Source organism: Mauremys reevesii, linkage group 3 (assembly GCF_016161935.1).
Source record: "Mauremys reevesii isolate NIE-2019 linkage group 3, ASM1616193v1, whole genome shotgun sequence".
In the NCBI taxonomy this organism is placed as follows: Eukaryota; Metazoa; Chordata; order Testudines; family Geoemydidae; genus Mauremys; species Mauremys reevesii.
Window position 1 is genome coordinate 19920225 of NC_052625.1, and position 14247 is coordinate 19934471.

A 14247-nucleotide genomic window follows, 5' to 3' on the forward strand; every position below is an offset into this window, starting at 1 on the left:
TCGTGGTGGTGGGGCCCTGAGCCACCTCTTCCCCCCCAGCACCAGCATTGCCCTGCTCTCTCTCTCCACTCCCCAACAGTCTTCAGGAGCATCCCCTCTCCCAGGCGGTAGGATTTAGTCCCAGGTATTTTTAGTAAAAGTCATGGAGGGGTCACGGGGCCCTGACTTTTTGTTTATTGCCCGTGACCTGTCCATGACTTTTACTAAAAATACCCACGACTAAAACATAGCCTTAATCATGATCCTGTTTCTAACCTTAATGCATTTATTTAGAACACATGTTTTCAAAACCTCCATTATTACATTTGATTCAGATGAGGGGCCAGATCCTCATAAATCAGTATAGTTTCTGAAGCTCTGCTATAGTTGACTGTGGTTGCACAAGCACACGTCTTATGTACTTAATTAACAAATGAATGATTGAGATCATTGCATTCTAAACACATCTTTCCAGAGTCTCCTTAAAGTTATTTGTACAGGTAACGACTCTTTCCCTTGGTCAGGTGCTGATGAGGTTGCCATCTACCTACATTCACTGACCCAGGACAACGAGCCAGAGTATGAGCCAGACGGACTCCCAGAGGTGGTCAGAAAAGGTAATTGTTACTTCTTTAGAGGAGAATGGTCCACATTGTGGGGAGTGTGTGCGCGCATGCTTATCTAAATAATCCTGTTGTCATAGGTGTGACTTGGAAGCATTGTAAAAACTTGGACATCATTGGCCAAATCCAGCCCTCATATAGGTTGCAAGAGAGGGATTCTAGGCCCAGCCATTCCCATTATAAAACACCTTTTTCTTCTGGTTGATAGGAAGGGGGGAAATTTTTGCTTAAACATTTTTAACTAAATGTTTTTTCATTGAAATGTGCTGCATTGTCAAAACCGAAATGTATTACGGAGATGTATTGATTCGGACAAAGTTTTTGCTGAGCAGGGAGGGAGACCCCCAAATTGAAAGCCTGATGTTTTTTGATTCAATTTCATTTTATGAAAGCATTTGAAAGGCTTATGTTTTCATTCCAATCTAGAATAAAAACAAATTCTGAAAGCTCGAAAGGGGTCGCAAAACAAAATTGTCTCCCTCTGGCCGGCTCTATGTAGAACAATAGGAGAGACATCGTTTTCAGATGGAAATGATTTTCCAGTTAATGGTGTCCCTTTAAAGGAAAAAGAGAACATTTGCTTGGGGAAAACTCTTTTTGCCATTTTAGTAGAGTTGCTGTTACACAGATCCACACCCTTGCCTGAGTTCACCTATAAAATTCTAGGAACACAAGATAGTCCTAATAATTCCCCCATTCTGTTATTCAGTGAGTAAATGCCATTTTACTTTCTTAAATTATTACCCGTTGTCATCTCCATCTTGAATTGAGCAAGATCAGATTGATTGGAACAATAAAGTAATTTAATCAACTGTGGTTAATGGCTGTTGTTTATTTTTCAGGCTTTGCTGATATTCCTACTGGGAAAACCAACCCCTGTGTTTTGCGCAGAACAGCGCTAAACCTAAAGACCAGTGCCCGTCTTGCTGCTCAAAGCCAAAATTTGTCACCATATGGCCAACGTTTACAAAAAGGCAGGTCAGCTAATTTTGCCAAGATCTCTAAACCGACAGCTGGTGGCAGCAAATCACCAAAGGTAACTGATCGTCAAAATGTATCTGAATGTGCAGGGCCTGGGAAATCCACATAATGTATTTATCTCTCCAAGTGAGTTTGAAGATATGCCGTGTTATTCATGCCTCCTTTATATCTGCCATGAATATAGTGAAGACAAGGTCATCAATGTAAATAAAATGAATAAAGCTTGGCACATAACAAAGATCTGGGCATAATGGTAAACTTAAAATTGTTGGTATGATCAAATCTGTGATCTCATGCCAAGTGCTCATTAACTTGGTAAATGGGAATGAGGTCAATCTTCCCACTTTAATGCTCATCCCAAATATTTGATTATTTCTTGAAAGGCCTGGATGCCTAGAGCAGGGGGGGTGTGCGAATGCATATATGGATTACACGCAAAAGCACTCAAAAATTCGTATATGGTGGAATTAAGGCTTGTTGGCCCAATCTCCCTGCTCAGCCAGCCCCAGTTCTCTTAGACTCATAGACTTTAAGGTCAGAAGGGGCCATTCTGATCGTCTAGCCTGACCTCCTGCACAACGCAGGCCACAGAATGTCCCCACCCACTCCTGTAACAAACCCCTAACCTGTGTCTGAGTTACTGAAGTCCTCATATCGTGGTTTAAAGACCTCCAGGTGAGAGAATCCTCCAGCAAGTGACCCGTGCCCCATGCTGCAGAGGAAGGTGAAAAACCTCCAGGGCCTCTGCCAATCTGCCCTGGAGGAAAAATCCTTCCCGACCCCAAATATGGCAATCAGTTAAACCCTGAGCATGTGGGCCAGACTCACCAGCCAGACACCCAGGAAAGAATTCTCTGTAGTAACTCAGATCCCACCCCATCTAACATCACATCACAGACCACTGGGCATATTTACCTGCTAATAATCAAAGATCAATTGCCAAATTAATTGCCAAAATTAGGCTATCCCATCATACCGTTCCCTCCATAAACTTATCAAGCTTAGTCTTGAAGCCAGATATGTCTTTTGCCCCCGCTACTCCCCTTGGAAGGCTGTTCCAGAATTTCACTCCTCTAATGGTTAGAAACCTTCGTCTAATTTCAACTCTAAACGTCCTAGTGTCCAGTTTATATCCATTTGTTCTTGTGTCCACATTGGTACGAAGCTTAAATAATTCCTCTCCCTCCCTGATATTTATCCTTCTGATATATTTATAAAGAGCAATCAGATCTCCCCTCAGCCTTCTTTTGATTAGGCTAAACAAGCCAAGCTCTTTGAGTCTCCTTACATAAGACAGGTTTTCCATTTCTTGGATCATCCTAGTAGCCTTTCTCTGTACCTGTTCTAGTTTGAATTCATCCTTCTTAAACATGGGAGACCAGAACTGCACAAAATATTCCAGATGAGGTCTCACCAGTGCCTTGTATAACGGTACTAACCCTCCTTATCTTTACTGGAAATATCTCACCTGATGCATCCTAAAACCGCATTAGCTTTTTTCATGGCCATATCACATTGGCAGCTCATAGTCATCTTGTGATCAACCAATACTTCAAGGTCCTTCTCCTCCTCTGTTACTTCCAAATGATCGTCCCCAATTTATAACCAAAGTTCTTGTTCTTAATCCCTAAATGCATGACCTTGCACTTTTCACGGTTAAATTTCATCCTATTACTATTACTCCAGTTTACAGGGTCATCCAGATCTTCCTGTGTGATATCCAGATCTTCCTGTGTGATATCCTGGTCCTTCTCTGTGTTAGCAATACCTCCCAGCTTTATTAGCACATTCCCACTTTTTGTTCCAAAGTCAGTAATAAAAGATTAAATAAGATTGGTCCCAAAACCGATCCCTGAGGAACTCCACTAGTAACCTCCTTCCAGCCTGACAGTTCACCTTTCAGTATGACCTGTTGTAGTCTCCTTTAACCAGTTCCTTATCCACCTTTCAATTTTCATCTTGATCCCCATCTTTTCCAATTTAACGAATAACTTCCCCGGTGGAACCGTATCAAGTGCCTTACTGAAATCGAGGTAAATTAGATCCACTGCGTTTCCTTTGTCTAAAAATCTGTTACCATCTCAAAGAAGGAGATCAGGTTGGTTCCACTCTGTCCCCCACCGCTGAAAATTTCAGCCCAAGCAATTAAAGTTTGTAAAGTTAGAAGCAGCAGAAAACAGGGTCTTCTTGTAATGGGAGGAGTCAGGTACCCTTAATAATAAATGGTCCTATTAGCTTTGCCAGTAATATATGTTGGTAACAATTCTGTTTTTGCTGGCACTAGAAGGATAAGCCCTGATGCTCACCTCTCACACAGGACCCACATCAGTGTAAATGGGATGAGAATTGGGGCCAATTACCTAGACTATCAGAAGCTTTGGCATTCAGGATTTCAATTGTCATGAAGCACACATATATAACTACTGAAGTTTTAGCTAACTGATGCTAAAATCATGTCAGAATTTGGTGGGAGTGCAGGGAGTGCAGAGACAAGGACGATTGTAATAGCAGTGGGGACTGGAATTTGAGAGAACCCCAAAGGTGTACACATTGTGAAATTTTTCAACAGTTTTACAAAGCTAGTGTTGACCATCACAACAAACATATTGTGAAGGTTATGTTAAATATTTAGAATGACATGACATTCTCCTGAATATTTCATAATACGTCTGGACAGGATATCCTCTGCAGGCCAATGTAAATGCTTCAGGACTAAACAACTTTTTCAAGTGCTATCATATTTACAGAATAAACTATAGGACATTTACAAATTCATTATGAAATATCAGTAATTAAACTTAAATTACATATCTCAAAATACAGTTCTGCAGATTAGTGATTGAGCAAGAAGAGACTAGACAAGGAACTCCTGTGTACTACTCCTTAGCTTTGCCTAGACCTTGTTAAATTATGTGACTTGTGATTTGTAAAGCATGGATGATAATGCCCATTCTATCTTGAACATGGTGAGGAGTAGGTAGTTGCTGTAAAGCATTCTGCATAGCGCTGTTGTATTTTCAGAGTGATAACTATAAACATTGAAGATTCTTGCTTTTAGTGTGTGTCTGCTAATTCATATTATTCAGTCGCTTGGAATGGGTCTTTCACTTCCTGCTGGTAATTAACAAGGTTCTCCAATACCACTAAAGCATGAGAATTTTTTTCTTTGTGTTACAGGTAGATGATACTCAGCAGTGCCAAGCAGAAACAGCTATTGAACCCATGGAATCTAGTTCAAGATCTCCTCTTTGCATGAAGAAGCAAAACACACAAGCTGTTGCTGAGAACTTGATGGAGAATCTCAACACACACCAAGGCAGATGTTCCTTGAGCACACAAAAACTACCTGATCAAAATGAACAAGACAAAAACTGTATGGTACAGTAAACCTGAGTAGTATAAGTAGTATACCATGAAACAAACCCTAACCGCACCCCTTGACCCCTTAAACTCTGCCCCTTGAACCAGTGATGAGCTGCCAAATTTTTACCAACGGCGTCCCTCCTCCCTCCAAAATCTTAACAACGGGTTCCCTCCTTCCCCTCCGTGGGGGTCGTGCCCATCCAACCCCTCATGTTCCTTAACACACACACTCCGAGACCCTGACCCATCCCCCTTCCCTGTCCCCTGTTCCCTGCCCTCTGACTGCCCTGACCCTATCCACCCCCACAACCCACCCCTCCCTGCCCCCTTACCACCCGGCCTGGGGACCGGGTCCACTCTGCCAGGACCACGACCGACTCCCCGGGCCAGGCCGTCCCGACTCCCCGGGACGGGCCGGCACCGGGGCTGGGGCCCGGCCGCTCGGCCCGACTCCCCGGGCCGGGCCGGCACCGGGGCCCGACTCGCCGAGCCGCTCGGCCCGACTTCCCGGGCCGGGCCGGCACGGGCCCGACTTCGCCGAGCCGCTCGGCCCGACTCCCGGGCAGGGCCGGCACCGGGCCCGACTTCGCCGAGCCGCTCGGCCCAACTCCCGGCCGGGCCGGCACGGGGCCCGGCCGCTCGGCCCGACTCCCGGGCGGCACGGGCCCGGCCGCTCGGCGGCAGCCGCGGGGCCCGACTCCCCGGGCCGGCGCTGGGCTGGAGGGAGCCGCGGTCTGGGACCGGGAGCTGCTGAGCCAGCCGCACCTCCCCTCCCCCTCCGCGCCCCAGCTTACCTGCTGGCTGCCTCCATGCTGCTTGTTCAGGCTTCCCGCGAACATCTGATTCGCGGGAAGCAGGGGAGGGGGAGGAGAAGGGGGCGGAGCAGGAGAGGAGTGGGCGGGAACTTTTGTTAAATTTAGCAGCCCTTAACAAGCGGTTCTAAAATGGCTGCTAAAATTTAACAACGGGTTTGTGCGAACCCATGCGAACCCGCTGCAGCTCACCCCTGCCTTGAACCCCACTCACCTGTCACCAGAAGTCCCGCTCCGGGGGGTATTAATCCCAGGGTCAAGATGCCACATGACCGGAAGCAAGGTGTGTCACGTGACCATCCTCTACCACTCAGGAAGGGTTTCAGCCGCTGGGGACCACCCCGAGAGGAGATTTGACCAATCAAGGCAAGTTCTGGGGTGGAGTGACCCATCTGGATGTGGGTCATGTGACCCTCTAAGAACTCCTCCTAATTCGCTCTACCAATCAGGATGGGGTTCACCCTGATAGGACCTCCCTCAGAGGAGATCTGACCAATCAGAGTGAGTTCTGGGGTGGGGTGACCTGTTCGGAAGTGGGTCGTGTGACCCCCTCTAAGAACTCCTCCCAACGCCCTCTGCCAATCAGAGAGCAGCACCATTACCCCATAAGTCCCAGCTCCGGGCAGAGGAGGCCATCTCTGACCAAGGACACGTGTGTTAGAAATTGTGGAAAGGCTACTGAGAGGAAACGTGGACTCCTTTACCACCCCCATGAGAACTTCGGACTTTGTTTTAACCCCAAGCACCTTTAGACTTGTGTGGAGAAAGCGCTACCTCAATGACAGTTCCAAGGAGGACCCTTTGACTCAACGTTGATGGATCGTTGGAATCCGACCCGAAAACTTTATTAGGCATCCCAATTGTGTGAGAATCTCTCTCTCATCCCCCCCCCTCGAGGTGGAATGTGACTGGACTCAGCCGTTGGGTTCTTACACTGTTTGTTTTCTGAAAATCTCTCAACAGCTTAACGATGCTGTGACAGTACCTCCTATCGACTTTTGACAGTACCTCCCATAAGGCTTTATGGAAATAATGCTTAGAATGTGTTTTATGGAACTATGCTTAGAATGTGTTTTATGCTACATATGCCATGTAACACATCTCCGTAAAGGTTATGATCTAATGAATGTATTAATCCTATTCGTATGCATGTATCATTTTGTATTCAAAGTTATGAATGTTGGCTGTGTACCGGCTTGATTTCTAAATAACCTTAGTAGAGCATTTGGTCAGTTCCTGGGGAAAGGAATGTTGAAATTAAGTACCTAATCAAGAAACACTGAAAGGACAATGGATCTTGGAATGCTCCAATCCACATAAGAAGTCTACTTGAGGAAGTTCAAGGTAGCATGTAAACAATGGATGCTCCCTGTAAAAACTGTGAGTCATGCATGGATATGTGGCTTGCCCAAGTGACTCCAAAACTCCATCTTGGAGCTGGACTTGGCACAGGAGTGAGGAGGGGGTCTCCACCCCCAAGAGAAAGTCTATTTAAACCCCTAGGAGAGCCCTCCATTTTGGCTTCAGCTGGCTAAAGAGACAGCCCCATCTCCCCCTCCCTGGTATACTTGAAAGAAATTGGAACAAAGACAGTGACTGCAGGGGTGTGAGTGATTGCTGGACCCAGGGTTAAAGGAGATGATTCTGTATAAGGGAGCATTGTGGAACTGGTGAGGATCTTATCTGTATTCAGTTTGATTAGATATAGATTTGCACATTTTCTTTTATTTTGCTTGGTGACTTACTTTGTTCTGTCTTTTACTACATGCATCCACTTAAATCCTACTTTCTGTCTTTAATAAAATCACTATTTACTTATTAATTAACTCAGAGTATGTATTAATACCTGGGGGAGCAAACAACTGTGCCTATGTCTCTATCAGAGTTATAGAGGGCAAACAATTGATGAGTTTATCCTGTATAAGCTTTATACAGGGTAAAAGGGATTTATTTGGGTTTAGACCCCATTGGGAGTTGGGCATCTGAGTTTAAAGATAGGAACACTTCTGTTAGCTGCTTTCAGGTAAACCTGCAGCTTTGGGGCAAGTAATTCAGACCCTGGGTCTGTGTTGGAGCAACCGGGAGTGTCTGGCTCAGCAAGACAGGGAGCTGGCAGGGAAAGCAGGGCTTGAAGTAGTTTGGGAACATCAGGTGGCAGCTCCCAGGAGGTTTCTGTGATCCAGCCTGTCACAGTGGCGTAGTCAGCAGAATCTGTGCACATCTGATTGCTTTGAGGTACTGGTAGTGATTTTAAGTGAGTTTTGAGTGTGGTCGGTGGCTGAAGAACAGACCAAGTGGTTACTGGTTTGTTATTTTCTATTTGCTTATTTTGGGTAAGGGAAGTAGGGACAGAAAGGAAGCAAAATAAGTAAGAGACAAGATCTGAAGATGCTAAAACTGCACAGGGTGCAAATTGCCCAGAAAGGCTGAACACTGGGCACTGTGAAAGTCTCTGTTAACGAAGAATCCCCTGAGCTGAGTGCATCCCACTTTCAGTGAACTGCAGAGGGGATGTGGCCCAGAAGAAAAAGCAGGAAAATGACTAGCAGTGAAGCAGCTAACAAACTAGAGTTGGCTAGACTGGAAGCAAAAGAGAAAGAAAATGAACATAAAAGACTAATGGAGAGGAGGAGGCTGCCCACGAGAGAGCTATGGAGGCAGAGACAGCAAGGGTGGAGGCAGAAGCAGCTTCCCACAAGAGAGCTATGGAGGCAGAGACAGCAAGGATGGAGGTAGAAAAAGCCAGGGAAGAGGCTGCCCACGAGAGAGCTATGCAGACCCAGAGAAAGGCCCAGAAGCATGAACTGGCTGTAACGGAGTCAAAGAGACAAAACCCTCCACCTGCTGGCTCCACTTCCCCAAAAATTCATAAATGGGAGCAACTGTGTCCACAGTATGAGGAATCCAGCGAGATCGCCGAATATTTCATCACCTTCAAGAGACTGGGCACCCTGCATGCCATCCCTGAAGATCAAAAGATGACCACATTGATAGCAAAATGGACTGGTAGAGCTCTGGACATATTCAGTAAGATGCCTATTGATGATGCTTCAAACTACAGTAAATTTAAGGATCTGGTTTTGAAAGAGTTTCAGATTACACCTGAAACCTACAGGGTGAAATTCAGGAGTCTTAAGAGGATCTGGATTGAGTAATGTGGTTTATGCCAATGAAATGAGAGATTTGGTAGACAAGTGGGTGTGGGGGAAGGGCATTACAAGCTTCCAAGGGATGTGTGATCTGGTTACTCAGGAACACTTCCTGAATATGGGCAGGGAAGATGTAAAACAGTATTTGTGGGACAAAAAGGTAAATGCAGTGGGTGAATTAGCTGGGTATGCAGACTCTTATGAGCAAGCACAAGCTGCAATCAAACATAAACCACTGGGAGAGGGTACAGGGTTGGGGAAAGCAGAATCACCGTTTTACCCCTGGGAAAAGGAGGCTGGGAACCTCCCAATTCCCCTGGAACTCGTCCCAAATTTCCTGTGCAAGCAGAGGAGCCCAAGAGGTGCTATGATTGTAAGTCAACTGAGCACCTGAGGACTAAGTGTCCCTTTCTGAGTAGAAACAAGCAACAAGTAACACATGAAGCTGTGGCTTCTCAGAGCCAGGCTGTGGCCTCTTTCCACACAGGATTTGTAAAGCTTGCTTCCACAACCAAGCAATGAGCATATGCATGCTGTTAAAATGAATGGTGCAGTGCTTCTTGGACTGAGGACACAGGTGCTGAGATTTCTGTGGTCAGGAGGACCTTATCCAGAAGAAGGATCTGTTGCCAGGTAAAATGGCAGAATTAGAGCTGTTAGCGGGTTACAAAGTCTTTGCACCTTTAGCTAAAGTACACATGCAAACTAAGGATTTGCAGGCTGAACCGACTGTTGCAACGGTGGCACACAATTTTGCACCGTTTCTATTGGGAAACGATTTCTTTAGTGTGGCAGAATCTGTCCCAGGGCTGGTTAGCAGTCGGGGTCGGTGCGGAGGTGAAGTCACATGGACTGCTGGGGAATAGGAGGGTGTCTCATAGATTCCTCTGCAGCAGTAAAGAATGCAGCTTTGGGGGCAGGGATGGTTGTGGCCAGTTTCTGTAGTCCCGGGGCTCAAGGAAAGTTCCAGAGGAGGGGCTGGATGAAGGCAGCTCCTGTCCTGTAATCATCTCCCCAGGGAGGGAGGAACCACCTTGTAACGGGGGGCCACCACAGCTGCTGACTGCCAGGAAATTGCAGGTCAGCAGAGGGCAGGGCCTGCCCTGGGGTGCATAGAGACGTGTGTCCCAAAGGTGGAAGTTGGGGTCCTGGTGACCACAGTGGTGGAAACAGACCCCAAGATCGCTGTAGCTGGAAGCAAACCCAACCTGAGTGAAAAGGGGGAAATTTTGCTGGCCAGTGAAAAGTCTGCCATAGCTGGTAGCTGTGAGCCCACAGTTGGACCAGGGTCACCTTCCCTTTCAGGGGACACAGGAGTGTCTGACCCAGAGAGGGAAGCCCAGATGGAAGGGGGGGCAGAGAGTCCGCCCACCTTTTGTGGGAAGGGACTTTCCCAGGAGGAGGGTGAAAAGTTTGCATTTAAAATGCCAGCCCCTTCTCCTATGGTTCATGTTGTAAGAAACCTGAGGGTCAGATCTCCTGAACGGGGGAGTCCATCCAGCTGGCCTGTTGGGAACAGAAAGTGGGGTGCCCAAGGGGTCCAGAGCCCCCCATTGAAAGGTGGTGTTCTTGCTGCACCTGTAAGAGATAAAACTCTCTCTCCAAGATGGGGGTGGCACTGGTGGGGAATCTCTGCATGGGTGGCACTTCACAAGGGAGTGCGGTCCAGCCCAGAGACATTCCAGAGGGAGGGGCCGAGGGCAGGCATGGTGGCAGTGCACCCTCTCCTTGCCAAATGCTCAACCACATGCCTGAATTAAAACCTTCTCCAAAGAGGCAGAGTGCCTACCAGAGGCTACAGAGAGCTGGGAAAATGCAATAGACACTAAAGGAGTCAAACTGAGTGAACGAAGCCTGTCCACCGAAGATTTGCTGTTAACCTTGTGTCTTTTGCTAATTCACCTATGGGATAAAACAAAGGAATGTGTACTAGTGTTAAACCCTTTAAAGATGTGGGACATACCTGCTTTGTGGAAGAAACTGTTGTACATGCTAGGGATGGTGACAGGAGAGCCCCACAAGCAAGTTACTTTTCAGCCTACGCCTGTAATCTTTGTGGATGCTTGGAACAGCAGCTAAAGCATAACAGCCCCATGCTGCTGTGTAGAAGGGGAAACTGAGGCACACTGCCTCATGGCATTGGTGGCTAATTGCCAAAACGCCTCCGCTGTAACAGATATCGCTGTCTGCGTTCTGTTAACAATACTACACCCCAACCTGTTTTCTGGCATCTGAGGACCAGGATCCCCAAAACTGGCTAGGACCCTTAGGAATGACATCATATGGTTTAAAGGTACTTGAAAGGAGTGTAACCAAAAACAAACAGGGATTTTACATGTACTGCCTCCGCCATGGACAGTGTCCAAGTCTCTGGCAGTAAGCTCAGGGGGAGGGTGTGAGGCTCTATGGAAATATGCTTAGAATGTGTTTTCTGCTACATATGCCATGTAACATATCTCCATAAAGGTTATGATCTACTGAATGTATTAATCCTATTCGTATGCATGTATCATTTTTGTATTCAAAGTTATGAATGTTGGCTGTGTACCGGCTTGATTTCTAAATAACCTTAGTAGAGCATTTGGTCAGTTCCTGGGGAAATTAAGTACCTAATCAAGAAACACTGAAAGGACAATGGATCTTGGAATGCTCCAATCCACATAAGAAGTCTACTTGAGGAAGTTCAAGGTAGCATGTAAACAATGGATGCTCCCTGTAAAAACTGTGAGTCATGCATGGACATGTGACTTGCCCAGGTGACTCCAAATCTCCATCTTGGAGCTGGACTCGGCACAGGAGTGAGGAGTGGATCTCCACCCCCAAGAGAAAGTCTATTTAAACCCCTGGGAGAGCCCTCCATTTTGTCTTCAGCTGGCTAAAGAGAGCCTCCACCCCCACCCCAGGATACCCGAAAGAAATGGGAACAAAGGACAGTGACTGCAGGAGGTGTGAGTGATTGCTGGACCCAGGCTAAAAGGAGATTAGTCTGTCAAAGGAGCATTGTGGAACTGGTGGGGATCTTATCTGTATTCAGTTTGATTAGATATAGATTTGCGCATTTTAAGCTGTATACAGGGTAAAATGGATTTATTTGGTTTAGACCCCATTGGGAGCTGGGCATCTGAGTGTTAAAGACAGGAACACTTCTGTTAGCTGCTTTCAGGTAAACCTGCAGCTTGGGGCAAGTAATTCAGACCCTGGGTCTGTGTTGGAGCAGGCAGGAGTGTCTGGCTCAGCAAGACAGGGTGCTGGGGTCCTGAGCTGGCAGGGAAAGCAGGGGTAGCAGTAGTCTGGGCACATCAGGTGGCAGCTCCCAGGGGGTTTCTGTGATCCCACCTGTCACAGATGCCTTTCTAGAGGCCTTTGAGAACTTACACGTCGGTAGCCCTGTGGGAGTAAGTCTATCATGCATCAGCTGTTTTTGCTCATGTCTGAGACACAGATCTCAAGAGGGTCACCCCACTAAAGCTCCCAACTTCCGGGGGGGGGTGTAATATAGTTATTTAACAGAGCCGTCTGTGGAGACATAGAATCATAGAACTTAAGATCAGAAGGGACCATTATGATCATCTAGTCTGACCTCCCGCAAAATGCAGGCCACAAAAGCTGACCCACCCACTCTTGAAATAATTCTCTCCCTTGACTCAGCTGTTGCAGTCCCCAAATCCTGGTTTAAAGACTTCAAGTAGCAGGTAATCCTCCAGCAAGCGACCCCTGCCCCATGCTGCGGAGGAAGGTGAAAAACCTCCAGGGCCACTGCCAATCTACCCTGGAGGAAAATTCCTTCCCGACCCCAAATATGGCGATCAGCTGAACCCCGAGCATGCGGGCAAGACTCTCAGCCAGACACTCGGAAAAAGACTTTCAATATCCCAACATTGACCCTCGGTACTAATTACCAGTGGCGTACGTTATTGACCTATTGACTAAATAGTGTTATCCTATCAAACCATTCCCTCCATAAACTTATCAAGCTTAAACTTAAAGCCAGAGAGGTCCTTCGCCCCCACTGTTTCCCTCGGTAGGCTGTTCCAGAATTTCACTCCCCTGATGGTTAGAAACCTTCGTCTAATTTCAAGCCTAAACTTCCCGACTGCCAATTTATATCCATGTCATGTACCATGTTTTACTCACACAAGTATGGAGCGGGGGACACATTCGTATTGACACATTTAAATAAGTTTTATTAATCGCCTGCTTTAACACAACCTTTTGGCGCCGCCTGTAAAATGGATGCCATGACCCCTACCATAAGGAGTCTGAGCTGGTTCCTGTTGTCAGTAGCTACTGGTGTGGTGCTCCCTGCAATGGACACAGCTCAGTCAGTGGTGGGGCTTTCCACTGCACCCTAGGCGGACAAAGATGTGCTCTCGGTGCGTATTCTTATACACAGGTGCAGAACAGATTACTCATCACTCCTGGCGCATTGAGGTGCAGCCCTTTGCGCATTACTGCCTTTCTCCTGGCACAGGTCGTTTGAACAAATCTGTCCATCATACAGTCTGTCCATCATATTATCCTTTCCTATTGTCTATTCATCATATTGTGCTTTTATACTGTCATTAGGCTGGGTCTGCCTGTTCCTTGTTATCTGTGTGGGATGTGTTCGTACCCAGCTGTTCTGGTGCTGTTTTGGCATACGTTCCTAAGAACATAAGAACGGCCGTGCAGGTCAGACCAAAGGTCCATCTAGCCCAGTATCTGTCTACCACCAGGGGATAATGCCAGGTGCCCCAGAGGAGTGAACCTAACAGGCAATGATCAAGTGATCTCTCTCCTGCCATCCATCTCCATCCTCTGATGAACAGAGGCTAGGGACACCATTCCTTACTCCATCCTGGCTAATAGCCATTACTGGACTTAACCTCCATGAATTCATCCAGTTCTCTTTTAAACGCTGTTATAGTCTTAGCCTTCACAACCTCCCCAAGTAAGGAGTTCCACAAGTTGACTGTGCGCTGCGTGAAGAAGAACTTCCTTTTATTTGTTTTAAACCTGCTGCCTATTAATTTCATTTGGTGACCCCCTAGTTCTTGTATTATGGGACTAAGTAAATAACTTTTCCTTTTCCACTTTCTCAACATCACTCATGATTTTATATACCTCTATCATATCCCACCTTAGTCTCCTCTTTTCCAAGCTGAAGAGTCCTAGCCTCTTTAATCTCTCCTCCTATGGGACCCTCTCCAAACCCCTGATCATTTTAGTTGCCCTTTTCTGAACCTTTTCTATCTTTTTAGAATATCTTTTTTGAGGTGAGGAGACCACATCTGTACACAGCAGCTGAAACCCTTCCTCTTCTAGCAGCCCTCTTTTTGCCAATTTCTGTGAGCAGGGCCT

The 14247-nt window shown here is 46.7% G+C and overlaps 1 long non-coding RNA gene across 5 annotated transcripts in view; it reads left to right on the forward strand.

Moving 5' to 3' along the window:
• The first annotated feature begins 534 nt into the window (after window positions 1-534).
• The window catches only part of LOC120400351, a 66496-nt gene continuing 52783 nt past the window's right edge, over window positions 535-14247 (forward strand). For all 5 annotated transcript variants that reach the window (XR_005595757.1, XR_005595758.1, XR_005595756.1 and 2 more), the window contains exons 1-2: window positions 535-596; window positions 1445-1638. This is a non-coding gene — a long non-coding RNA (uncharacterized LOC120400351). The remainder of the gene's footprint in view (window positions 597-1444; window positions 1639-14247) is intronic.